The sequence below is a fragment of the Dendrobates tinctorius genome, unplaced genomic scaffold (assembly GCF_039654945.1).
Source record: "Dendrobates tinctorius isolate UK_male_01 unplaced genomic scaffold, ASM3965494v1 ptg000023l, whole genome shotgun sequence".
NCBI classification, from domain to species: Eukaryota; Metazoa; Chordata; class Amphibia; order Anura; family Dendrobatidae; genus Dendrobates; species Dendrobates tinctorius.
Window position 1 is genome coordinate 6,821,867 of NW_027361691.1, and position 26,181 is coordinate 6,848,047.

General features: G+C 45.7%; 1 protein-coding gene across 5 annotated transcripts in view; it reads right to left on the minus strand.

Annotated features, from left to right (window-relative positions):
* Positions 1-26,181, minus strand: part of DLG2 (discs large MAGUK scaffold protein 2) — a 1,750,933-nt gene that overhangs the window by 1,385,803 nt on the left and 338,949 nt on the right. The window lies entirely within an intron of this gene.

A 26,181-nucleotide genomic window follows, 5' to 3' on the forward strand; every position in this document is an offset into this window, starting at 1 on the left:
TGTGGGAGTGAAGGGGTTAAAAAAGGCAAAAAAAGAAGGATGAATATGATGCAACCCACCTACCCCTCTCCACCCCCAAAAAAGATGGCACAAAACACCAAATAAAAGTGCAAGGGCAAAAATTAATCAAGTGTCTGATGTTGAAGCAGGAGACTAGGAATGGCCGCCATGTACTATTACATTTACAGCTTTCCCAGCAAAATTAGTTGCATTCTGAAAGAGGTTGTTTCTGCTGAGACAATCCCTTTAATTTACATTTGTCTCTAACTGGAGATAGACTTTAAAATAATTTAGTCTATTTTGACTTGGAAGGTCCTACTCCCGCTCCAGGTAGAGGTTATGCTTTGGAGATATGGACCTTCTCACCACCCTTTCAATAGGTTGATGACCATCGTCTTCCATCAGGTTTCTTAAGCTTTGTTTGCTAAGGCCGGGGTCACACTAGAGAGGAATACGGACGAGTGAGAGGCGTTAAAAGCACGCATTACACACGGACCAATGATTCTCTATGGGGCAGCTCCCAACAGCCGTATATTTCTCGTCTGTATTCTACGGTCCGTGCCAATCGCAGCATGCTGCGATTGTCAGCGTACTACGCCCGTAATATGCCAATGCAAGTCCATGGGTGCGCAAAAAATACGGATTACACACGGACCACACATGTGATATGCGAGAAATACACACCCGGTGTCTTTTAGAAAAGCCGGCAATTCAGTGCGCTATACAGTAAACTCACACTGACAGGTTTAATAAAGAAACGAAAGAATATATATATACACGTAGAATACATATATATATATACACATACATGTCATTGTGACAAACATATATATATATTTATATTTCACAGAGTTCTTCATAGCAGAATAGCCGCTAATTAAATTGCCGGCTTCTATCAAATCATTCCCCAACCCGACATGAAATGACACATGGTTTACATTCAGTAAAGTATTTCATTTCATGTTTTTTTATATGTCCATGACTAATAATTAGATGAGGGATTGTGTGATGAGGGAGTTGTAGTTGTTATTTTAAGTGGTTAATTCGTTGTTAAAAAATGCGTGGGCTTCCCATTGCCCTATATTGGTGGCGAGTGGGTTAATCTAACAAAGGGTTAATGTCACCATTCGATTGTAAGGTGACATTAACCCTTTGTTAGATAAACCCAAATAAACTCAGGCATTCATGCAGAGGAACAATTACAATGTTCTGGAATGGCCATCCCAGTCCCCAGACCTGAATATCATTGAACATCTGTGGGATGATTTGAAGCGGGCTGTCCATGCTCGGCGACCATCAAACTTAACTGAACTGGAATTGTTTTGTAAACAGGAATGGTCACAAATACCTTCATCCAGGATCCAGGAACTCATTAATAGCTACAGGAAGCGACTAGAGGCTGTTATTTTTGCAAAAGGAGGATCTACGAAATATTAATATCACTTTTAAGTTGAGGTGCCCATACTTTTGCACCGGTCAAATTTTGTTTAAATGCAGATTGCACATTTTCTGTTAGTACAATAAACCTCATTTGAATCCAGAAATATAACTGAGTCCATCAGTTATTAGATATATGAAACAGAAATAGCTGTTGCAAAAACCAAAATTGTTATAAAGAAAAAAGGTTAACATTAATAGGGGTGCCCAAACTTTAACATATGACTGTATATATATATATATATATATACATTCTATGTGTCTATATCTATTCTTTGGTTTCTGTTAGAAACCCTGTCATTGGGCTCCATTATATGTCCATTTTGCAAGCCTGCGAGAAAATCTCGCCATACGGATTACATACGGATGCTGACATGCGCAAAATACGCGACCACACCTTGCTTACGGATGACATACGGAGCACTATTTAGGGGTCATTCATCCGTATTACGCCTGTAAACTACGGACCGTATTTTGCGTCGGTTAGTGTGACCCCGGCCTAAGTCTCAAATTGTGAAGGTCCTTTCAATTAAAAAAAAAAAATCTCAGTTGCCAGACATTAAACTTATTAATCCTGATGCTTTATTGTCGATGTGATGAAAAGAGAGCAGCTTGAGACTTAAAAAAATATATATTTTTCAAAAATGTTATTTTTTGCATTTCTATTGATAGAAAATTCTTATGAAATGCAATGCAGCCAATTAGAAATTTGGGTGCTATAGAGATGCAGATATTATCAGCTAAAGTGGAAGTCAATTTTTGGCTTTCAGATCTGCATATAATTAGTAGTGTATTGCTCCATTATATCTACCATTTCCCCATCTTTTGTATATAACAGAAGGAGCAGGAGATTAGGTAAAGAGCTGCATCGAAACAGCGCTTTATATTACAGTATAAGCCATTATTTATGTAGAGTCTCTTTTCTCAATGGATCCCCGATTTAGCTTCTTTACTGAGAGAAAGCCAACCAATTCTAGGGCCAAATGGAAACCAATTCATCTAATCGGAGTATGGGAGTAATGTGGAATAGATGCATGGGTGACTATACGAGCTAAACCCTGGTCAAAGTCGAACTTGTGGCCACTAGACAATTGAGATAACCAATGGTCCACCATACTATTTATGATGGCATGTGTTGTGAGATCATCTGTTCATTCACCTTTTGTGTCTGAGGATCTCCCTCTTCTGGTGAAGGAAGGTAGTGAGGCTGATTTGGATGAAAGAAACCAAACACCTAATCAGGTGGATTGTGATTGGGTAACGGGAACTTCAGACTGGATATAAGGCAGCCAACACCCTTCTGAGTTGCTGGTGATTTCTCTGCTGGATTCTTGGAGACCAGTCTGATTCCTGCTTCCCAAAGATAAGTTTTTGCTCTGCTATTGAACTTATTAGTTTTGGTTTTGTTTACCTTGTTTTTTGAGTTCAGCCATCCCCGGCCGGGGGTGTGCTGGATTCTTATTCCTTGATCAGTGTTCTCTTTTGCTCTGCTTTCAGAATATTCTGAGTGCTGATATAGGGTTTGAAGTCTAGTGACTTCAGGGTCCTTTTTGCTTATCAGTTGTGTTGGTAATATTTTTAGCAGGGTTTTCTCGCATTGCAGACAGCAGCTTTTCTGTCCTGTCCTTTTTAGTTAGCTTGGGCCCCATCGTTTGCTCAACCTATCTTTCTATCTGTGTTAGTGTTTTCATCTTGCTTCACCGTCATAATATGTTGGGGGCTGCCTATTGCTTTGGGGTCTGCTCTGGGGCAGTCAGTTTTCTCTTTTCTCTCTTTAGGCTTATTAAGATCTCCGGCTGTGACAAGGTGTCTAGGATCACCGTAGGAACACTCCACGGCTACTGCTAGTTGTGTGATAGGATTAGGGGTCTGCAATCCGCTAGTTTCCAACCTCTCTGATTTTCTGGGCTGAGCTTGTGTTTTGTTTTTCCCTCCTTGGTGACTCAATCATAACAGGCATGTAGCTGCCTCAGAAAATTTAGGCATGGTCCATCAGTTTGACGCATCTTTCTCTGCAACGATGGTGCCTGATGTCCTCAAAACGTAATCTATCCATAGCAATACTGAAAAATACGGTCCGGGAAAAACCTTATTTTTCCACCATGAGTAAGTCAATCAACTACAGGGCCAACTGTAAACCAATTCATCTATTTGGAGTATAGGAATTCATTGTGCAATAGGTTTTAAAAACCTCTAATATCATGGGTGGAACATGCGAGCTATACCTATTTCAGACTCAAACTGGGTTAACCACTGGACCACGAGCAAGCCAAGCCATTCTAGAGCCAACTGAAAACCAATTTATCTAACTGGAATATACAGTAGAAGTAATGTGGAATAAGTGCAGAAAATTGTAAAAGAATGGGTGGAACATACGAGGTAAACCCTGGTCAGAGTCGAACCCATGGTCCCTTGACAATTGGGTTAACGAATGGGCCACCATACTAATTTATGGTAGCCATTAATTGCCTCCATCTGTTAGGTGCACCGTTCTCTGCATCGACAGTGTCCAATTTCCCCATATCTTCATCTAATCTTCAGCTATCAATGAGGGACCTTATTTTTTTACAGCAATCAAGTCAACAACTGGAAACTAATTCATCTAATTGGAGCATGGGAGACATTGTGAAATAGTTGCTGAAAACAACTAATAGCAAGGGGGGAACATACGGGCTATACCTATTTCAGAATCAAACTGGGTTAACCAATGGGCAGGGCCGGACTGGCCATCTGGCAATTCTGGCAAATACCAGAAGGGCCTGTCTGGTCATGGGCTGCTTTGTCTGCTATGATGTTAACAGAATCTGTGTTTTCAAGATATTCAATCTGTTAAGAGTTGTGATGGAGAACAAAGACTCAGTCACATACTCCAACAGGCCACAGGTATCATTAGAAATATTGGTCTTGTAGTAAATCTTAAATATCCAGGGTAATATTAGTAATATATCCCCATCTGGTGCTTGGGGATGGGGACAGCATAGGCCTAAGTGATTTCAAATGCCAGGGCTGAATTTCAGCCCCAGTCCGCACCTGACAATGGTCCACCATAAAATTTATGATCGCCAATAACTGCCTCCATTAGTCATAAATATTTCTCTCTGCATTGAGGATGACCGATGCCCCCATATCTTCATTATCCTTCATCTAGTCAGGAGAGACCTCATTTTTCTACCACAATCAAGCCAACCAATTTTAGAGCTAAAGGGAAACCAATCAATCAATAAGAAGTAATGTGGAATACGTGCGGAAAACCTGTAAATGCATGGGTGGAAATTTTGCAAGATAAACCCTGGTCAGAGTTAAACCCATGACATCTTGGCACTTAGGTTAGCCAATGGGCCACCATAATAATTTAGGATAGCCAGTAACTCCCTTCATCAGTGAGGCACATCTCTCTCTGCACTGTCGGTGGCCAATTTTACATCTCATCATCTAAACTTCATCTATCCGTAAGGGAGCTTGTTTTCATACAGCAACCATGCCAGTCAGGACTAGGGCCAATTGGAAACCAATTCATATTATTGGAGCATTAGATTAATGTGGAATAGCTGTGGAAAAATTCTAAAAGAATGAGTGGAACATAAAAGCTACCGGTAAATCTCAGTCAAAGTCAAACCATGGCCCCAAGCCAACATACGTATATAACTAATATGACAATCTACTATTCAAGATAGCCACTAGCTCCCTCAAAAGACTTAGGCATGCTCCTTCAGTTAGCCGCATCTCTCTATTCATCGATGTTGTGTATCAGGGCCGGACTGGGACTAAAATTCAGCCCTGGCATTTGAAGTTACACAGGGCCACTAGTCACATGGTGACTATATATTTTTGTACACTTGTAGGTTACAAGAAGTGAGAGGAGATTAACACGACTATATAACATGTAGTCACAGCTGTGCCCAGTATTTCAGCTCAGTCCTATTTATTGCTTTTAGGTACAGTACTCCTCCCAAAGCTCTGTCCCCTTTTGTACGCATGGTGACAGAATTCCTGGCAGAACTGCTATCCATTGGGCAAACAGACCCCCTGGTCACAGCCGCCCCTATCATACCTCCCAACTTTTGAAGAAGGGAAAGAGGGACAAAGACTGCAGCGCGCTTAGCGCACTGCTGCAAATTATAGGCCACGCCCCGACCACACCCATTTCACAACTAGTCACACCCATGTCCACGCCCAACCGCACCCATTTAGCACTGCTGATCACACTGACTGATACTGAAGGCACAGTGGCTGGCATTATGGGCACACTGACTGGCACTAAGGAAGAGAGAAAACAGTGAGAGAAAAAAGAAAACAGAGAAAAAAAGAGAGTGAGAGAGAAAGAACACAGAGGGAAAGAAGAAAGAACAGAGAGAGAAAGAAAGAGGGGAAGAAAGAACAGAGAGAGACAGAGAGAGAGAGAAAGAAAGAAGTAAAGAAAAGAAAGAAAGAACAGAGAGAAAGAGAGGAAAGAAAAAGAAAGATTAGAGAGAGAAAGAACAGAGAGAGAGAAAGAAAATGAGGGAAAGACAGAACTGACAATGAGAAAGAAATAACAGAGAAAGAAAGAAACAGAGAGAAAGAAATAAAGAAATATTCTGTAAAGATACTATAGCAGCCCGGCTCCCACTGTAGTGCCCACCTGAGCCTCCCGATGCAGGACATATCATGATCCGCTCACATGGCCGGCATCCCCGATTCCAAGGCGATCCTGCTGTCTGTGCTGTCGGAGAAGGACACGGTGATGGATCTGAAGCATTCCTGGTTCCGTCACAATCTCCTCATGAAAATTATCTCATTTCCGGTCAGCTTCCAGCACATCACTTCAGGTGGAACGTCATGTGTGTGTTTTAAAATGCTCCTCGGGGCTCCGCCGTGTACTTCTGTGTCCGTGAGAAAAGCCCGCTTTGTATGCTTCATACACACTTGGCTCCACTCCGTTCATCCCGTACACACGGCTCCGGTCCGTACACCTCGTACACGCGCGGCTCCTCTCCGTACACCTCGTACACGCGCGGCTCCTCTAGGAACCTCACATGCTGTATCAGACAGATGCCTCATATGTAGGAACACCACAAACTGTGTCAGACAGACCCCTCGTGTATAGGAACACCACGTACTGTATCAAAGAGTCCCCTCATATATGGGAACATCACACACTGTATTCGATAGACCCCTCGTATGTAGGAACGCCACACACTGTATAAGGTGTCACATGCAGGAACACTACAGAATATATTAGACAGACCCCTCATATGTGGGTAAATTACACAATGTACCGGATAAACCCTCACACCTCTCAGTATATCAGGTAAACTGTTAGAAGTGACAAATAATATACCCTCATATGTGGGAGCGACACACAACATGTCAGGTAGCCCGGGCCCCTCATATAAGACAATACCACACAAAGTTTCAGACCCTCCAGACTCTAGATTTAGAGATGGTTTAAACTTGCTTCCAGCTCATCTTTGCGGAGATTTTGTTAGCGTGGGTGGTCAGGAGCGGGAGCTCCGAGAGTGGACCCTCTGGACCGTGGCACCGAGGGACCCCGGGCGAGCTGCCAGGTGGAACCGACCCCTATACAGGGACCGTTAGGAGCAGGCCCAGGGGTTCGAGTACCACGGTAGCCGGTACCGAGAGGGGCGGCTCAGGATGGACCGGAGTAAGACTGAGACTGGAGTAGGACAGCAGGAGCACTGAAGACAGGACTGGAGTAGGACGGCAGGAACACAAGGCAGGACTGGAGTAGGACGGCAGGAACAGTGAAGGCAGGACTGGAGTAGGACGGCAGGAACACAAGGCAGGACTGGAGTAGGACGGCAGGAACACAAGGCAGGACTGGAGTAGGACGACAGGAACACGGGTAGCAGGACTGAGAAGCTGCTGTGAGGAGCAGCCGAGACAGGAACTGCAGGAGCAGAGTGTGCACGATGGAGCGAGGCCAGAGTGTCAGGAAACACAACGATCAGGCGCCTCCCTCAGGGGGAAGCGGCCTGATATGGCCCCGTCTGGTCAGCCATTGGTCCAAATGTGCTTCCGGGTCAGGGCACAGCCGGAGCATAAGAAGCAGGAAGGAGGCGCGGCCGCGGCCTATGGCGCATGCGCATAGCATGCAGGGAAGGCATCGGTCGCGGGTCTGTCTCAGGTGACCGCCGCGGCCGTCGGGTGGAGAGAGGCTGCGGCGTGGGAGCGGAGGGCGACTGCGGCGTGGGAGCGGAGGCCGGGTGAGTATGGCGGAGCGGTGTAACAGTACCCCCTCCCCTAAGCCGCCCCCCCCGGAGATTAACAAGAAACCTCTTGAGGATACGGGGAGCATTAATATTCTCCCGAGGCTCCCAGGATCTCTCCTCAGGACCAAAGCCCTTCCAATCAACGAGAAAGAAGGTCCTACCTCTAACCCTTTTCACAGCGAGGATGTCCTGCACTTCAAAAACGTTGTCGGCACCCACCGGCTGAGGACCAAGATCAAGCGAGGAATGGAAACGATTCAGCACCACAGGCTTCAGGAGAGAGACGTGAAAGGTGTTCGGGATCCGGAGCGAAGCAGGCAACCTCAATTTGTAGGCAACTTCGTTAATACGTCCCAGAATTTCAAACGGACCGATGTAGCGTGGACCCAACTTGTAGGAGGGCAGTTTTAGTCGGACGAATTTGGAGGAGAGCCAGACCTTGTCGCCAACACGATACAGAGGAGAATCCAACCTCTTTTTGTCTGCATAGTTCTTCATCTGATCAGCGGATCTCTTGAGTGATGTGTTGGTCTCAGCCCAAATCTTAGAAAATTCCGAGGACAAGGCATTGGCCGCGGGTACCTCAGAGGCAGGGGTTATCGGAAGAGGGACACCAGGATGTCTGCCAAAAACAATGAAAAACGGAGACTTGGCCGAAGACTCACCAGCATGGTTGTTATAAGCGAACTCTGCCCAGGGGAGTAAGCTGACCCAATCGTTCTGGTGGGCGTTAGAGAAGTGGCGTAAGTATCCCGTAAGCGTCTGGTTGGTACGCTCTACTTGTCCGTTGGACTGTGGATGGTAGGCCGAGGAGAAGTCGAGGGAAACGTTCATAAGCTTATAAAGCGAACGCCAGAACTTGGAGGTAAACTGAGCCCCTCGGTCAGACACAATGCGTCGAGGTAGTCCATGAAGCCTGAAGACTTGATGAATGAAGATCTCGGCCAGCTCCGGCGCTGAGGGAAGACCGGGCAGAGGGATGAAGTGAGCCATCTTGGAAAAACGATCCACCACCACCAGAATGACTGAGCAGCCCGCAGAGCAGGGTAGGTCGGTGATGAAATCCATGGCGATGTTCTCCCAAGGAACCGTAGGGACAGGCAACGGAAGCAACAAGCCAGACGGAGATCTCCGTGGTACCTTGTTCTTTGCACAGGATGGACAAGAAGCCACAAAATCGAGTACATCTTGGCGAAGTGAGGGCCACCAGTAGTGACGTTTGATAAGATCAAGGGTCTTCTTAGTTCCGGCATGGCCGGCCAGTTTGGAGGAGTGCCCCCATAGAAGAACCTTTTGCTTGAGATTCTCTGGCACAAGCGTCTTGCCAGGTGGAGGAGTAAGCCAGTTCACTGGAGCCACGGTGATGATCCTAGTGGGATCAATGATATGTGACGGTTCCTCCGTGGATTCGTGTGGTTGGAAGACCCTGGACAGGGCGTCGGCTTTGGAATTCTTGCTGCCGGGACGGAATCGGAGCTTGAAATCAAATCGGGCAAAAAATAAAGACCATCTGGCCTGGCGAGGGTTTAGTCTCTGGGCAGACTGGAGATAGGCCAGATTCTTGTGGTCCGAGAAGATGAAAAACGGATGGACAGCTCCTTCCAGGAGGTGGCGCCATTCCTCCAAGGCCAACTTGATGGCCAAAAGTTCCCGGTCACCGATCGAGTAGTTACACTCGGATGGAGAAAAGGCCTTCGAGAAGAAGCCACAAGGGTGCAGGCGACCGGAGGCGGTTCTCTGGGACAGCACCGCCCCGGCACCAGTCGAGGAAGCGTCCACCTCGAGTACAAAAGGTCGATCGCTCTCAGGGCGATGCAGGACCGGAGCCGTGGAGAAGGCCCGTTTTAGGGACAGAAAGGCCTCCTCTGCCTCAGGAGACCAATCCTTGGAAGTAGACCCTTTACGGGTGAGCACAGAAATGGGTCTTGTGATCGCGGAGAAGTGGGAGACAAATTGCCGGTAATAGTTGGCGAACCCGAGGAATCGTTGTATCGCCTTTAATCCGACGGGGCGAGGCCATTTGAGGATGGCAGACAACTTCTCGGGATCCATCCTTAGACCAGCGTCGGAGATAATGTATCCCAGAAATGGCAGAGAGGTCTGTTCGAAGAGACATTTCTCGATCTTTGCATACAGACGGTTCTCCCGAAGACGCTGAAGCACCAGGCGGACACTCTTTCTGTGGGACGAGAGGTCCGGCGAGAAGACGAGGATGTCGTCTAAGTACACGACCACACAGGAGTACAAGAGATCCCGGAAGATCTCGTTGACGAACTCTTGAAAGACTGCAGGAGCATTGCAAAGACCGAAGGGCATGACCAGGTACTCGTAATGGCCATCTCGAGTGTTGAAAGCGGTCTTCCACTCGTCACCTGCACGGATACGGACCAGATTGTAGGCTCCTCTGAGGTCCAGCTTGGTAAAGACCCGAGCCCCTCTGAGACGGTCAAACAGTTCCGGAATGAGTGGAAGAGGGTACCTGTTCTTGATGGTAATCTCATTCAAGCCCCTATAGTCAATGCATGGCCGTAGAGTCCCGTCCTTCTTTTTGACGAAGAAGAACCCGGCTCCCGCGGGCGAAGAGGATTTCCGTATAAAGCCTTTGGCGAGGTTCTCTCGGATGTACTCGGACATGGCGGTGGTCTCCACGGGAGACAGAGGGTAGATTCTGCCCCTTGGGGGGGTTGAACCAGAAACAAGTTCAATTGGGCAGTCAAACGGCCGGTGTGGGGGGAGGACCTCTGCTTCCTTCTTATCAAAAACATCGGCGTAGGAGCTGTAAGCTGGAGGAAGACCCGGGAGGTCTGGAGGTGACCGTGGAGCGGCCGCCAGGCGGACAGGAGTCAGACAGCGAGCTTGGCACGGGTGCCCCCAGCGGAGTATCTCCCCAGAAGACCAGTCGAGAACAGGCTGATGAGTCCTTAACCATGGAAGACCGAGTAGAATGGCGTGAGAGAGCTTAGGTAAAACGTAAAAGGCTATCTTCTCTCGATGTAAGGCTCCGATTTGCAATTCCACCTCTTCAGTGACCAAGGTGACGGTCACCTGTAGCGGTTTGCCATCCACGGTGGCAATCTGAATTGGGTTAGATAGAGTGACTACAGGAATTTGGTATTTGTCTACCTCTTCCGGCCGAATGAAGTTACCCGCTGAGCCCGAATCCACGTAGGCCACCTCAGAACCACGCCTCCCTCCTGAAACCAAAAGCACAGAAATCGTAAGGGGTTGAGAGGAATCATCATCATCACCTAGGAAGGCCTCTCTTACCTGACCTAGGTGGAGTCGTTTCCCTGTCTCTTAGGACAGGTGCGGATATAGTGTGACGAATGACCGCAATAGAGGCACAGACCTTGTGCCCGTCTCTCTCTCTGACGTAACTCGGCCAACCTGAGATGATCTATCTGCATGGGCTCACCCGAAGAGAGGGAAGAAGATCCGACTGAACGTGAGCTGGCCGACTGAGTGAAAGGAGGAACTGACCTGGAGGAGCGCCTGTCTCTCACTGACTCCCGAGCGCGCTCCAGGAAGCGCAGGTCAATGCGGGTAGCCAGCGAGATAAGGTCCTCTAAGGTGGACGGGGTATCTCGACCAGCGAGTTCATCCTTTATTTTACTAGAAAGACCGCGCCAGAATGCCCCCACCAAAGCTGCGTTATTCCAGCCGAGCTCAGAGGAAATAGTGCGAAAGCGAATAGCGTACTGTCCGACCGTGAGAGAGCCCTGGTGTAAGTTAAAGAGTGACTCAGTGAGAGAGGCTAACCGGCCCGGCTCATCGAAAACCTTACGAAACGTATCCAGGAAAACCGGGAGACTCGAAACGACCGGGTCGTCACGCTCCCAGAGCGGGTTTACCCAAGAAAGGGCCTCTCCCTCCAGATGGGACATGATGAAGGCCACTTTGGCCCGGTCCGAGGGATATTGCTGCGGCAGCCATTCAAAGTGGAGACTACACTGATTTAAGAACCCCCTACAGAGCTTGGGATCCCCGGTGAAACGAGGCGGCTTGGCGAGGCGGGGCGTCGGATGAGCAGCAGACGCAGGGGGAGGAGTCGGCACTGCAGCGGCAGCCTGGAGGGCCGACAAGCGACTATCAAAGGAGGCCATGTAGGACAAAATGTGGGTTTGAGTATCTTGCTGCTGGCCCAGCTCCTGTTGGAGACTGGCCAGCTGAGTGGCATTTCCAGGATCGGCCACCTGTAAGGCCGACAAACGGGTGTCCATCGACTTCATGATTGACATAATGCGCCCCTGATTCTCCCGTAGGAATAGCAACTCTTTCTGGGTAGCAGCCGTAGTACCGGCGGAGTCCATGGCCTGATCGTACTGTTAGCGTGGGTGGTCAGGAGCGGGAGCTCCGAGAGTGGACCCTCTGGACCGTGGCACCGAGGGACCCCGGGCGAGCTGCCAGGTGGAACCGACCCCTATACAGGGACCGTTAGGAGCAGGCCCAGGGGTTCGAGTACCACGGTAGCCGGTACCGAGAGGGGCGGCTCAGGATGGACCGGAGTAAGACTGAGACTGGAGTAGGACAGCAGGAGCACTGAAGACAGGACTGGAGTAGGACGGCAGGAACACAAGGCAGGACTGGAGTAGGACGGCAGGAACAGTGAAGGCAGGACTGGAGTAGGACGGCAGGAACACAAGGCAGGACTGGAGTAGGACGGCAGGAACACAAGGCAGGACTGGAGTAGGACGACAGGAACACGGGTAGCAGGACTGAGAAGCTGCTGTGAGGAGCAGCCGAGACAGGAACTGCAGGAGCAGAGTGTGCACGATGGAGCGAGGCCAGAGTGTCAGGAAACACAACGATCAGGCGCCTCCCTCAGGGGGAAGCGGCCTGATATGGCCCCGTCTGGTCAGCCATTGGTCCAAATGTGCTTCCGGGTCAGGGCACAGCCGGAGCATAAGAAGCAGGAAGGAGGCGCGGCCGCGGCCTATGGCGCATGCGCATAGCATGCAGGGAAGGCATCGGTCGCGGGTCTGTCTCAGGTGACCGCCGCGGCCGTCGGGTGGAGAGAGGCTGCGGCGTGGGAGCGGAGGGCGACTGCGGCGTGGGAGCGGAGGCCGGGTGAGTATGGCGGAGCGGTGTAACAGATTTCTTGTCTTGTCTATGGGCTGCAAGGGACTGAGAAAAGTTACAAATTCCTCATGTGTCAGACATGAAGGTGAGGCAGGCAGCTGGAATCTAGGGAGCAGGAGGGGCACGGTCACTGGATACCTATGGACCCTACAAGTCAACTATAGTAATATACAACCAGCAGAAAGGGCAAATACTCGTAACTAAAGATAACTAAGACTCTCGTGTTCAGTATTAAAAAATTTAAACTTTGCCAGAGTATACAATGTTTGGATACGAGGAACATGTCTTTTGTTTTACCGTTATGGCATATTGCATAGTCTGGTGACTGGTCCCTCATTTTTTCCTTGATACCAGCACTCCACCCATTGTGCTTTTTAATTAGCAATAACCTGCCAAAAAAGTCCCAACTACTTTGTTCTCAACTTTTCCTCTAAGTCCACATGGTAGATTAAATTTTTGAAGATCAGTTCACTTGGTGTTGGTACTGTGTCAGATGCAGTGGGGATGTACTGTGTATGCTATACATGTGTGTGCTAGCTGCACATAACCAACGGCATATTATGCCTGCCACAGACACCCACAGTTTAGTCTAAGTCCACATGGTAGCCATTACTGATGGCTTATGTCCACGTACACTAAACTGTGGGCGTCTGTGGCAGGCATAATATGCCGTTGGTTATGTGCAGATAGCACACACATGTAGAGGCTCGCCTCGCCTGAGTCACTCACATCATGGCCCATGGGTCGCCCACGCGCTCAAATTAAAAATGCCCGCGGCCGCCAGAGACAGAGGTTTCCTCCTGCTCCTGCTGCGGTCCGGGGGCGGGGCCTTGTCGACCGACGACGTGCAGCGTCACCACGTCGCGGCACATTTTTAACCCCCTAGGGTGCCGCTGCCAGCCGCCTAGCCAGAAAATTTAAAGGGCCGGCGGCAGGAAAATAGAGGCCGACCGGCCGCCGCGGCAAGCGGCCCATAACTTCACGAAAATGGCGGCCCAGCGGGAAATGCCCGGTTGGGTAAGTGGCCAATCCGGGCCTGTTGTGTAATGTCCCTATATCTTCACCTATTCTTTATCAATCCGGGAGGGACCTTATTTTGCTACCAGGAACAAGCCAACTAATTTTAGAGCCAAATGGAAACCAATTTAGCAATATAAAATAATGTGGAATAAGTGCAGAAAACCTGTAAAAGCATGGGTGGTACATTTGGGATAAACCTTGGTCACAGTCAAACCCATTACCACTTGATACCTGTGTTAACCAATGGGCCACCAAAATAATTTATGATAGCCGGTAACTGCCTCCATCAGTGAAGGCCACAACTGTGGCCGATGTCGCCATAACTTCATCTTGGATGGCTGAAGTGTCCATCTCGCACTAACCAGTAGTGTCTCTACTGCTCAAAACTTGCATGACATTCTCTGGATTATGCAAGTGCATCTAAGATATTGAGAGCTGTTGACTTTTCTCTGGATATCCATTATCATGACACAAAGCTAGGAGGGATAGCTAATAGTAGAGAAGAGAGAGAGGATTAAAAAAGATCTAAACAAACTAAGTGTGGGCAGCAACTAACAGAATGGCTTTTAACATGAAGAAATGCAAAGTCCTACATCTGGCCAAGAAAAATGAAAAAAAGCATATACAGAATGGGAGGAATAGGGCTAAACAACAGCACATGTGAAAAAGACGTACTAATAGATGAGAGACTGTACATGAGTCAACAGTGTGATGCAGCAGAAAAAAGAAATCCTGGGTCAGGCCTTATCTAGAATACTGTGTCCAGTTCTGGGTACCACATTTTAAGCAAGACATGAACAAACTGTAGCAAGTTCAGTGAAGAACTACCAGGATTGTGAGCGGTCTGCAAAGAATGTCCTATGAGGAATGGTTTGAAGATCTGGGAATTTGTTTAGCTTGCAACAAAGAAGGATAAGAGGAGACTTAATAGCTGTCTACCAATATCTGAAGGGATGTCACAGTGTAGAAGGATCATCATTATTCTCATTTGTACATGGAAACATAAGAAGCAATGGAATTAAACTGAATGTGAGAAGATACAGATTAGATATTAGAAAAAACTTTTTTGACAGGGTGATCAATGAGTGGAACAGGCTGCCATGAGAGGTGGTGATTTCTCATTCAATGGAAATCTCCAGAGGCTGGACAGACATCTGTCTGAGATGGTTTAGTGAATCCTGCATTGAGCAGGGGGCTTGTCACAACGACCCTGGAGGTCCCTTCCAACTCTCCCATTCTAGGATTCTATGATTAGTTCGGAACCACTTTTAGTTATCTATTCTTGACTACTCTAACTCTCTTGTTCAACCAACATTCTTTGGTGTTGCAATTTATTAACTTACTCGGTCCTGACTTGACTAAACTCTTGGCAGCTATTACTGGCTTCAGGACTGTAGATCCTTGGTTTCTTGGTTCCAACAATGTTAATGAAGAACCTCCTAGTATTTAAGAGGTTGTTCAATGAAGATGGTCCTTCAAGTGAGCCCTGTGAAGCGGTTCACACATCCCTTTTTATCGGAAGTGGAAATATCGGACATGTGAATGAGCCCTAGTTCTTTGAAATTTCCACAAAACTAGGATCTTTATATGGACGAATTATGTCAGAGATGTTGACGCTGTCTTTTTTTTTCTCTCCTCATTGAAAAATTATGCAAAATCGGCCAAACCGAGCGTTCATATGTATGGGGAAATCAGAAGGAGTCACTGTTACATAATGAGTGTAAATCTACATTTTCCAGGACAACTGAATGTCAATAACACATTACATGTCAGCGACTTCTCCAGACATTAATTATTCAGCATGTGCGGATTATAAAGCACTTACATGTAGCTGACATGAGACAAATGACACATGTACAATTCAGACAGAAATCTGATACATATACCCTCCGGATATCTGAATACAACAATTTAATATTTTGAGAAGCAAGTCAGCCATGCATCCGAAATCTTGATTAAAAAGCAAAAAAAAAAAAAAAAGAGCAAATCTATTACATGATGGGAAATTGGGAGGAGAATTATAGGGACACAATATGGAAGAATTCCATGCCAGGGAACGAGATGAGGACATTTCTGCACTTCCATCACATTCCTTTTTCTAACCACAATTGCCTGTATCAATCATAGAATATCCCTGCATCCAAAACTTCCATCTTATTGTTCCATGCATCATTTATCAAAGTAAGTCTGCATGCACGAAAGAAGAAATTTGGCCAAGAAAGCCAATTTTGGTGGGAGCAGATGACCATTTGCTGTGTATTGGGCCCTTCTGATTCTCCCCTGACAAATTATTGGGAGAACAGAAGGATTGGGAGGTGGGAATTTCTGTTCCAAGATCTGCTGAACCACAATGCTGATAAAAAGAGCTGATAAAAGGAAGTTGTTTTTTGGCCAAGGGGCTGAGTGCCGATAGGCTACAAGAGGTGTACCTGGAGAACCAGTTTTTGTCTATTGCTTGTGTCTCTCCATTGTGAAAGCGTCCCTTTGGTGGCATCCAGACTAACGTGTTCATTGTGACGGTATCGATAGGTTGGAGGCCAGACTGTCTCTTTTACTGTCAGAGTGTAAGTGGGTTGGAGGCCTGACTGACTCATAAGTTGTGAGTGTCTCTGGGCTGGGGGCTAGACTGGCTCGTCTATTGTCAGAATGTTGGTGGCTTAGAGACCAGATTGGCTCATGCATTGTGAGACTGTTGGTGGTTTGGAAGCTAGATTGGCTTGACCATTGAGTGTGTGTTGGTGGTTTGGAAGCTAGATTGGCTTGTCTGTTGTGAGTTCATTTTCCCCTTCATTACTGAGGCCCGAGGAACTCCCTCTTCTGGTAAAAGAAGGTAGTGAGCCTGATTGTCAAACACCTGAGGCTGATGATTGTGACTGGCTGAGTGGAGTTACGGACTGGATATAATGCTGCCGACGCCCTTTTGCCCTGCGGGTGATTTCTCTGTGGGATCCTTGGAGACCAGTCTGAATTCCTGCTCCTCCAAAGCTAAGTTTGCTGCTCGGCCTTTTGCTTTTGTGCTTTGACTTTGTTTTTGCTTTGTTTTTCTGGATTTCTGCCATTCCCTGCTGGGGTGTGCTGAATTCATTTAGCTCTGTCTTCTGAAATTACCTGAGTGCTGATTTAGTTTTTGAAGCCTAGCTGCTTCAGGGCCTTTTTTCATATTAGCTGGTTGGCTTATGTCTTTGATAGGGTTTTGGCAGATTGCAGACAGCAGCCTTCCTGTCCTTTGCTATCTAGGTAGTTTTGGGGCCCCATCTTTGCTCAGTCTATCTTTCTGTCTGTGTTAGTATTTTCATCTTGCTTCACCGTCATTATATGTTGGGGGCTGCATATTGCTTTGGGGTCTGCTCTGGGGCAGTTTAGATTTCCCCTTTCTTTCTTTAGGCCTATGTATTTCTCCGGCTGTGATCGAGGGGTCTAGGGCATCGTACGAACCCCCCACTGCTACTGCTAGTTGTGTTGATAGGTTCAGGGGTCTGCAATCTGATAGTTGCCAACTTCTCTGGGTTTCTGGACTTAGCTTGTATTTCTGCTTTTGCCTCCTACGGTGACTCATTCATAACACTTGTCCATTGAGTGTGTGTTGGTGGGCTAGAGACCAGACTGGCTAATCCATTTTGAAAGTGTTGGTGGATGGGAAGCTAGACTGGCTCATCCATTGTGAAAGTGTTGGTCATTAGGAGGCAAGAATGGATCATTCATTGTGACAGTATCGGTAGGTTGGAAGCCACACTGGCTTGTCTATTGAGAGTGTTGGAGGGTTGTAGGCAAGAGTGGCTTGTCCATTGTGAGAGTGTTGGTGGTTTGGAAGCTACATTGGTTCATCCATTGTGAGAGTGTCCGTGGGTTGCAAACCACGCATTGTGAGACTATTACTGGCCTGGAGTTTGGGAAGTGAGTGATAAGGAGCCTGTAGAAATGTTGTTTAGGTCATTTAGCCTGCTTTTGGGAGACCCTTAGGTGCCATCATGGTGTCACCTAGTAAAACATAGAGGATGTCATCAAAGAGAAGACATTAAGATGACAGAGAATAATCATGCCATTGAGTAATGGGTTTAAATTGCTTTCAGCAGTGGAAACCGATGACTTTAAGAGTTCTGTGTGAGTTGTCAGAAAGGCACAAAGATGCCAAGACATCATCACAGAGAGCAGTCAATGTGATTTGGGTCGTGGGAGGCCTCAACCCTATGGGAAGCTATCACTGAAGGGGGTGTGTGGGATATCAATTTTGGCCGGATCGGTGACCAATGTGTATGGAAAGATTGGCTGCCCAGAGGCCTTTGATGTAGTGAACTGCACAATGAGAAGTAGATAGGATTGGCTGAAGAGGAGCTCTCAGGAATAGTGCCAGGTGTGGGAGTGAGCCTTCTGATTTTCAACAGGCCAAAAGTTGAGTTGTGTTCGTTTTGCCGGGAATTGATGATGCTCAAGTGTAAAACATCACCTAGAGGTACGTGCAACCACCATGTGTAAAACACCACCTAGAAATAAGTGCAACCACCAAGTGTAAAACACCACATAGAGATAAGTGCAACCACCAAGTGTAAAACACAACCTAGAGGTAAGTGCTATCACCAAGTGTAAAACACAACCTAGAGGTAAGTGCAATCACCAAGTGTAAAACACAACCTAGAGGTAAGTGCAATCACCAAGTGTATAACACCACCTAGAGATAAGTGCAACCATCAAGTGTTTAACACCACCTAGAGGTAAGTGCAACCAAGTGTAAAACACCACCTAGAGATAAGTGAAACCACCACCAAGTGTAAAACACCACCTAGAGAAAAGTGCAACCACCAAGTAGGTGTAGAACACCACCTAGAGATAAGTGCAACCATCAAGTGTAAAACACCACCTAGAGATAAGTGCAACCATCAAGTATAAAACCCCACCTAGAGATAAGTGAAACCACCACCAAGTGTAAAACACCACCTAGAGAAAAGTGCAACCACCAAGTAGGTGTAGAACACCACCTAGAGATAAGTGCAACCATCAAGTGTAAAACACCACCTAGAGATAAGTGCAACCACCAATAGTCCTGTGTTATGAGAACTATTAGGCTATGTTCACACAGATTCTGCTCCAATATCCACATGTAAAAAATGCTTCAAATACCCTTTGGAAAAGCTTCCTATTCATTTCAATGGGAAAACAAGCCTACAGAGCAGACAATTCTGTTTTTTTCCAACCTAGAAAAAAGAGTAACATGTCAATTCTTGAGACATTTCCACTTGAAAAAAATTGATATTTTGAGCTGGAAGGATCCATGTAATGAAAGTCTATATTCTCATGTTCTCACTGAGTTTTTGAAGTGGGAAAATCTATATCAGAAATCCATTTGAATTTTCAAAGCAGCTTTAAGTTCTGAAATGCAGTTTTTCCCCACATTTTTAATAACTTTTTGTCTTTAATATTTTAATGTAAAATTTGGTGTGTACAATCCACGTGAATTCCATTTTTTTCCCCGTTTTAGCTCATCAAAAAGAAAGAAGCTGCATGAACAGCAAAGTGGTTTTATTGATATGATAGGAAACAGTAAAGAAGTGTTTGAAGCTATTGTATTTTTGATGTGGTTTTTGTAGCTGAATATACTCAAAAAAACCACATAAAAAACTCAGGGTGAACATATCCTTAACATGAATAGTTTCTTGCTACTGTTGTGTGAACAAAGGAGAATAAAGCTTTCAGGTTAACTAATATAATCTGCAACCGTTTCTTTAAAGAGAACCTATCATGTTGAAAACAGTGTCTGATCAGCAGGCGGCGCGATGTTATAGAGCTGGAACAGCTGATCAAATTTATATAGATTCTTGTGGGAAAAGGTTGAGTAAAAATGTATGTATGAGTCCAGTGGGCGGTGCTACTAAGTGAATGACAGTCTTCCCTGTAAGATTGTGCTCTCAGAGATAACTGCCAATCACTAGGAGGACCGCCCATTGGACTCATACATACAATCACCAGGGATTTCAATGAATAAAAGACAAGTTATACTGAATCTTTTCCAACAAACCTATATACTCAGATGGGCAAAAGAGTAACCACGTTTTGAACTTGTGACTTTCAGGCTCCATATCTCAGCATCCACTACAGCTTTGATTGCGAGGCTACCATCATTTTATAGACAATCATCTTGGCTATCTCATACATAAATGTGACATCCAGCTATTTAGCATATGAAGCCGTAGAAGCCTAAACTTCAACATTAGAAGAGTCGGCTTGAGTTTGCAATAAAGTACAAAAAGTGGACAGTAGTAGAAGATTGGAAATGATGAGATGAAAGTCAATAGACGGCTCTGATGGTTGCAAATGGGTCTAAAGAAACAAGGGAAAAAGGGGCTAAAAGATCAAGAAATTGAAGGAAATGTCAACATTGGTGGAGGAAGCCTGATGATATGGGGTTGTTTCATAGCCAAAGGCCCTGGATACTTGACCAGGATCAATGGTGGACTGAAAGCTGACCTAGATGTGAGCATCCTACAAGACGATATACGTCATATACTCGAGTACTACGGGTATGAAAAGGATGACATAATGTTCCAACAGGACAACGACTAGAAGCATACGTCGAGATTGGTGAAGAAATGGTTCGATGACAATGAAGTAGAGATGGTGGATTGGCCCCCACAGTCCCCAGACCTCAACCCAATCCAACACTTGTGGATAGAGCAGAAGCAGTATACATACCCAAGTGAGGCGACCAATTTGCACCAACTTTGGGAACGTGTAGAAGAGATCCGGGATCAGATTTCGGTTTACATATGCTTGAATCCGATCAAGAGGAGAAGAATTCAGGCCGTGTTGAAAGCCAAAGGTGAATTTACAAAATAATTAAAATTTTGAATTTTAGGAGTAAAACAAGTAACAGACCCTGTCCTGACCAGAATCTACAAAACTAATCATATGCTAAATAGTCGCAAGTCAAGTGTATGTATGAGAGAGCCAAGAGGTCTATAAAATGATGGTAGACTCACGATCAAAGCAGTCGTGGATGATAAGATATGAAGTCTGAAAGTCAAAAGTTCAAAACATTACCACTTAGCTTGTCAGTGTACAGTTTTTGCTTCTCTACACAGCGATGTTGACAGATCAGACCGCGCAGTGACAGGTTCCCTTTAATGGGAACGTTTGATCTCCTAAAATAATTGGATGAGGATGGAGAAACGAGACGTAATAGGACAGGATACGTAGTAACGTTAACTCATTTAAAGGGAAATTTCACTGGATTTTTTTTTTTTTTGCTTAAACTGGGTGCTTTCGCACTGATTCTGGAACAGTTGTTCTTTTACTTGGGTGACCCTCTGATCCAAAGTTATGCCCCTGGTAATACTGCAAATTTTTCCCGTCAACCGCCTTGGAGTAAAACACAGTACTTCTCTGTGGGCGTATCCTTTTCTCTTCTGACGCCGGCCAATCAAAACATTGCCGCGACCCCAGAGAAGTTCTGTGGTATATTCCCAGTTTATTAAAGGGAAAGTTTGCACTATTTTTCCCGGCGGGCATAACTTTGGAACAGACGGGGACAGAAGAAAAAGAAAACTACTTCTGGAATCAGTAGAGCGGTAGTAATTAAAGGTGGTTCACAGTTTAAATAAAAAAAAAAATAGAGTAAAAGGTCCCCATTAATTGTACAGGTGAAGTCGATAATCCAAATGAGTAATATTAGCAGTAAAAAAGAAATCAACCATCACAATATCTTGTGGCAGAGAGCTATAGGCTCACTGCTCTTACAGTAAAGAATCCTCACTTATGAGGACGGTAAAACCTTCTAATAAATCTCTCTCTTTGTCATCAAGCTTCTGTTTTTTTATTCCTTCTTTTACACAGGTGCATAAAGAGCAAAACTATGTTCTTGTCATGAACATCGATTCTACTTTTGATGCCTCCCGTGATTTTATTCGTCCTGGCAGCAGCCGCCTGGCACTGGTTGCTAAAGTTAAGTGTTCGTATTGGCAGACATTAAACTCATCAAGCCAATTTTCTACATGATACAACACCGTTAGGCTTGAAGCTTTCGACGGTGGGTGAGATCTCGTCAGAATTCCTACGCAGCTCGGTCCAATATACCGTAAACCTGGCATTAAAGGGGCACAACAATTAATGATTAAAGGCTTCAGACTGGTTAAAAATAATAAAAGAATTGATAGGTGTCCTGACCGATCCCTCGCAGATTACTTTACGGCACTCACTCAGTGCTCGCTGGTCCGCATTTCCTGCGATATACCCACTGAGCCACTCACTGGCCACATGAGTGACCCTCCATTGGTTGGCAAAGTGGCACTAATAATGGGAGAGACTGGCAGGGACTGGGTGAGTATCTATTTATCTCATATCTATCTATCAATTATCTATCTCATATCTATCAATTTTCTATTATCTTTCTATCTATTATCTATCATCTATTATCTTTCTATCTATTATCTATCTATTATCTATCTATAATCTATTATCTATTTATTATCTTTCTATCTATCATCTAATATCTATGTATCTATCCATATCATATCTATCTCGTATCTATTATCTATCTATTTATATATCTACTATATCATTTATCTAACTCATAGATATCTTATCTCTAGATATCCTCTATCTATAAGGGTGGTAGATAATGGCTGTCGCGTTCCTACCCCTGAAGACAGCAATCACGTCGTATTGTAATGTAAATAGTGTCCTGCGTCTTTGTATATATATTGTTGTAATGTTTAATGTAAGATAAGAAAAGCTGTAGGTAGGTTACTGTGGTTTAGTTAGTGACGTTAGGATAAGATAGGATAAGGTTAATGTTGGGACTAGCCCAAAATGAGAGGGGCTTAGTGTTAGGGAAAGAGACCACTTCTTGTTGTTAGAGTACTACTTCAAGTGAGAGTAGTGGGTGCAGAGTGAGCAGATCTGCCTCAAGGGTGAACCAGGGTGAAAGGAGACTGAGGACAAGGGAATAGCAAGATCCTAAAGTGACCTACAAGGCAGAGTGGCTTTCCGGAAAAGGGTCCTTGGATAAGACGACAAGTCACGAGAAACCCTGAGCTTTCAAACGCCGAAGGTAATGGACCTAAACAGGACTGAGTTTGTGGGATTAATGGGGGCCTCAAGTGGTAGGATCTAGGGCACCAGTAGTGGAAAAAATAGGACGTGGAACTGATGAGCGAATAGAGAGATGTTATGGATGGGTCACCGAAGGAGGAAAAAACAAAAATAATAGCTAAGTCCAGAAAACCAGAGAAATTGGCAGCTATCGGATTGCAGACCCCTGAACCTATCCACAACAACTAGCAGTAGCCGTGGGGGGTTCCTACGGTGCCCTAGACCCCTCGATCACAGCCGGAGAACTAAATTAGCCTAAAGACAGAAATGGGGAAATCTAAACTGCCCCAGAGCAGACCCCAAAGCAATAGGCAGCCCCCAACATATAATGACTGTGAAGCAAGATGAAAAACACTAACACAGATAGAAAGATAGGTTGAGCAAATGATAAGGGCCCAAGCTAACTAAATAGGACAGGATAGAAAAGCTGTTGTCTGCAATCCGCAAAAACCCTATCCAAACATGTACCAACAGACTGATAGGAAAAACAGGCCCTGAAGTCGCTAGGCTTCAAAAAGACTATATCAGCACTCAGGTATATTCTGAAGACAGAGCCAGAGATCAACAGATCAGAGACAAAAATGGAATTCAGCTCACCCCCGGCCGGGGATGGCTGAACTCCAAAAAACAAGGCAAACAAAACCAGAACTAAAGTGTACAAAAAGCAGAGCAAAACTTAGCTTTGAGAAGCAGAAATCAGACTGGTCTCCAAGAATCCAGCAGGAAAATCACCAGCAAGGCAGCAGTGCATCGGCTGCCTTATATCCAGTCATCAGTTCTTGTGACCCAGTCATCATCTACCTGCTCAGCTGTTTGGTAATCAGCCTCACTACCTTCCTTCACCAGAAGAGGGAGTTCATCAGACCTCACTGGTGAAGGGAAAAATGAACTCACAACAGAGGGACCTGCTGATCAGGACTGTGACATAGAAGCTGGGTTGTGATGGAGTAGGGCAAAACAGTGTGCTTCACCGGCCCTTGAGTAGACTACAGAGGAAGGATACTGTGTGAGTGAAAATGTTTTGTATTGCAAAGGAAACGTCCATTAGACTTTGTACCCGCTATCCTTTGTACATAACCCTATCCAACTTACCATTCAGTAAAGACAGTATTTTTGAAAGGGAGTCTCCTTTATTGAACTGCAGAATCCATGGCCCTGGGCAGCTAACACTACCAACTACAGGCAGTCTGCACAGGAGCAAAGCCCTCACACCACGAGTACAATCACCCAGTCAGGACCCCCACTTTCATGCAATGCACCGGAGTGTAAAAGAAGGTGACAAGTGCCTCCCCCGCGGCTGCCGCCCTGCGTTGCGCTGCACTTGGCATAGTAAGCAGTACTGAGTCTTGCATCTGCAAGAAGATCGAAGTGCGAAGAAGACTTGGGTGATGGGAAAAATGGCAACAGTTGAGAGTTCTATGATGGTGCCAAGCAAGGACTACATGATGGCGGTGAGTGGCGCGACATGGCGATATGGACCTGCCCATCATGGGTGTGAAGAGGCAAAAGGGCACAAAGCAGTATCCAACCCCGTTATCGGGTACGCCTACTGGGGGAGTGCCGCAACCAAAACCAAGGAATGGAGTGACTGTCGTCGCAGATTGAGGTGAAAGAAGATCCGCCCAGTGAGGTATGGCCTGCGGAAACAAGCAGGGACAGTCGAGAAACGGGATAGTGAGTAAGGGCAGACTCCATGACAGTCCTCAGGAAGTGGAGGAGACAGCACCATTTGTGAGTTATATGTTGAAGAGAGAACAGCATAGAGCTCCCTAGCTGTGCTTCACTGCACAAAGCAGTGGCCAATCTGGCTGTGGTATACATGGCCCAGAGAGCACACTCAGCCATACACGTAAGAAGAACAAGTTTGTAGCCACAGAAGGAGTCGGACAGCAAGAGGACCTAGTTGTGCCAGTTGAAAGCGTGTACGTTGGCACAAAGTTCAAGTAGGTCAGTGGGCCCAAAGGATTTGAGACTCCCCCTTAATGATTGTTGCAGATGACCAGGAAGATGTTGTTTTTCCACCCTTCCCAGGCATCGCATGGTCAAGGACGACAATCGTTAAAGGGAGGAATGTAGTGAGGGACAATGGCTGTTGTGTTCCTACCCTTGAAGACACCAACTGCATTTTATTGCAATCTGAATTGTGTTTTGTATATATTTTGATTTGCAATGTATAATGTAAGATAAGATAGGATGTAGAAAGGTAACTATAGTTTATGTAGTGATATTAGGATAAAGTAGGATAGGGTTAAAGTTGGGACTAGCCCATAGTAGGATGGGCTTAGTATTAGGTAAAGAGACCACTTCCTGCAGTTAGGTAGCATATTAGTTCAAGTGCGAGTAGGAAGTGCAGATTGAGTAGAGCTGCCACCCCACGCCGCACTACATATCTATCTCCTATCTATCTATCTATTTATCCATCATCTATCCATCCATCATGCTCGCATAGCGTGAATCAGTGCACACACAGTGTATACAGTTTCCCTGTTTGCCGTCAGTTAATAGGGGTGTCTTTGCTCTCAGCAGCTGGAGACCCCTCTTGATCCTGATTATTACCAGGACTTCCTGTACGGGAATAAGATGGAACAGAAATGATAAATGAGGTTGCTGAGACAAGATACAAACTTCTCCATAGTTAAATTATTCAGGCAATCTGCTCTCTCCTGACAATTTCTTCTGGGAGATGACATGTACATGACAGTCTGCCAAGACAGAGCCTTAAAGGGATTGTCCAGGTTTTAGTATATAAAAGTTGATTATAATTTACTAATATGCAGTGCTCCAGATCTCCAACACTTATTCACTTTCAAGCTGCTGAAATGTTTTCCTATTCCCTAAAATGTCTTTTTTTATCATAAAAAACTACCTTCTAATCTACTTTAATTACAAATATTGTGCCAATTCTGAGATAATGCAATACTTTAAGCACCTGGAGGAAATTTGAGGAATTATTTTCCACTGTCAGGAAGCAGTCATGGTCGTCCCTGCGCTATTTCACGGAGACTTTGGCATCGCAGAAGCTGCAGTTTATGAAAACTGGTCATTAGTGACATATATTTTGGGAATTATTCTCTACATCTCAGTGGTCACCTGGATGACATCTTCTCATCCGTCTAAGGCTGGTTTCATATTTGCGTTTTTTTGCGCTGCGTTTTTGCGCATACGTGCGCATGCGTTTTTTCCCCTATATTTAACATGGGTGCGCATATGTGCGCGTTGGCATGCGCACGTGTTTTTCATGCGCTGCGTTTTTTCATGGTGTGCGTCCTTAATTTCCAGACGCAACATGCTGCATTTTTTGGTCCGCCAAACCGCTTAAAAAAAAATGCATGAGCACGTATGCGCACGTTTT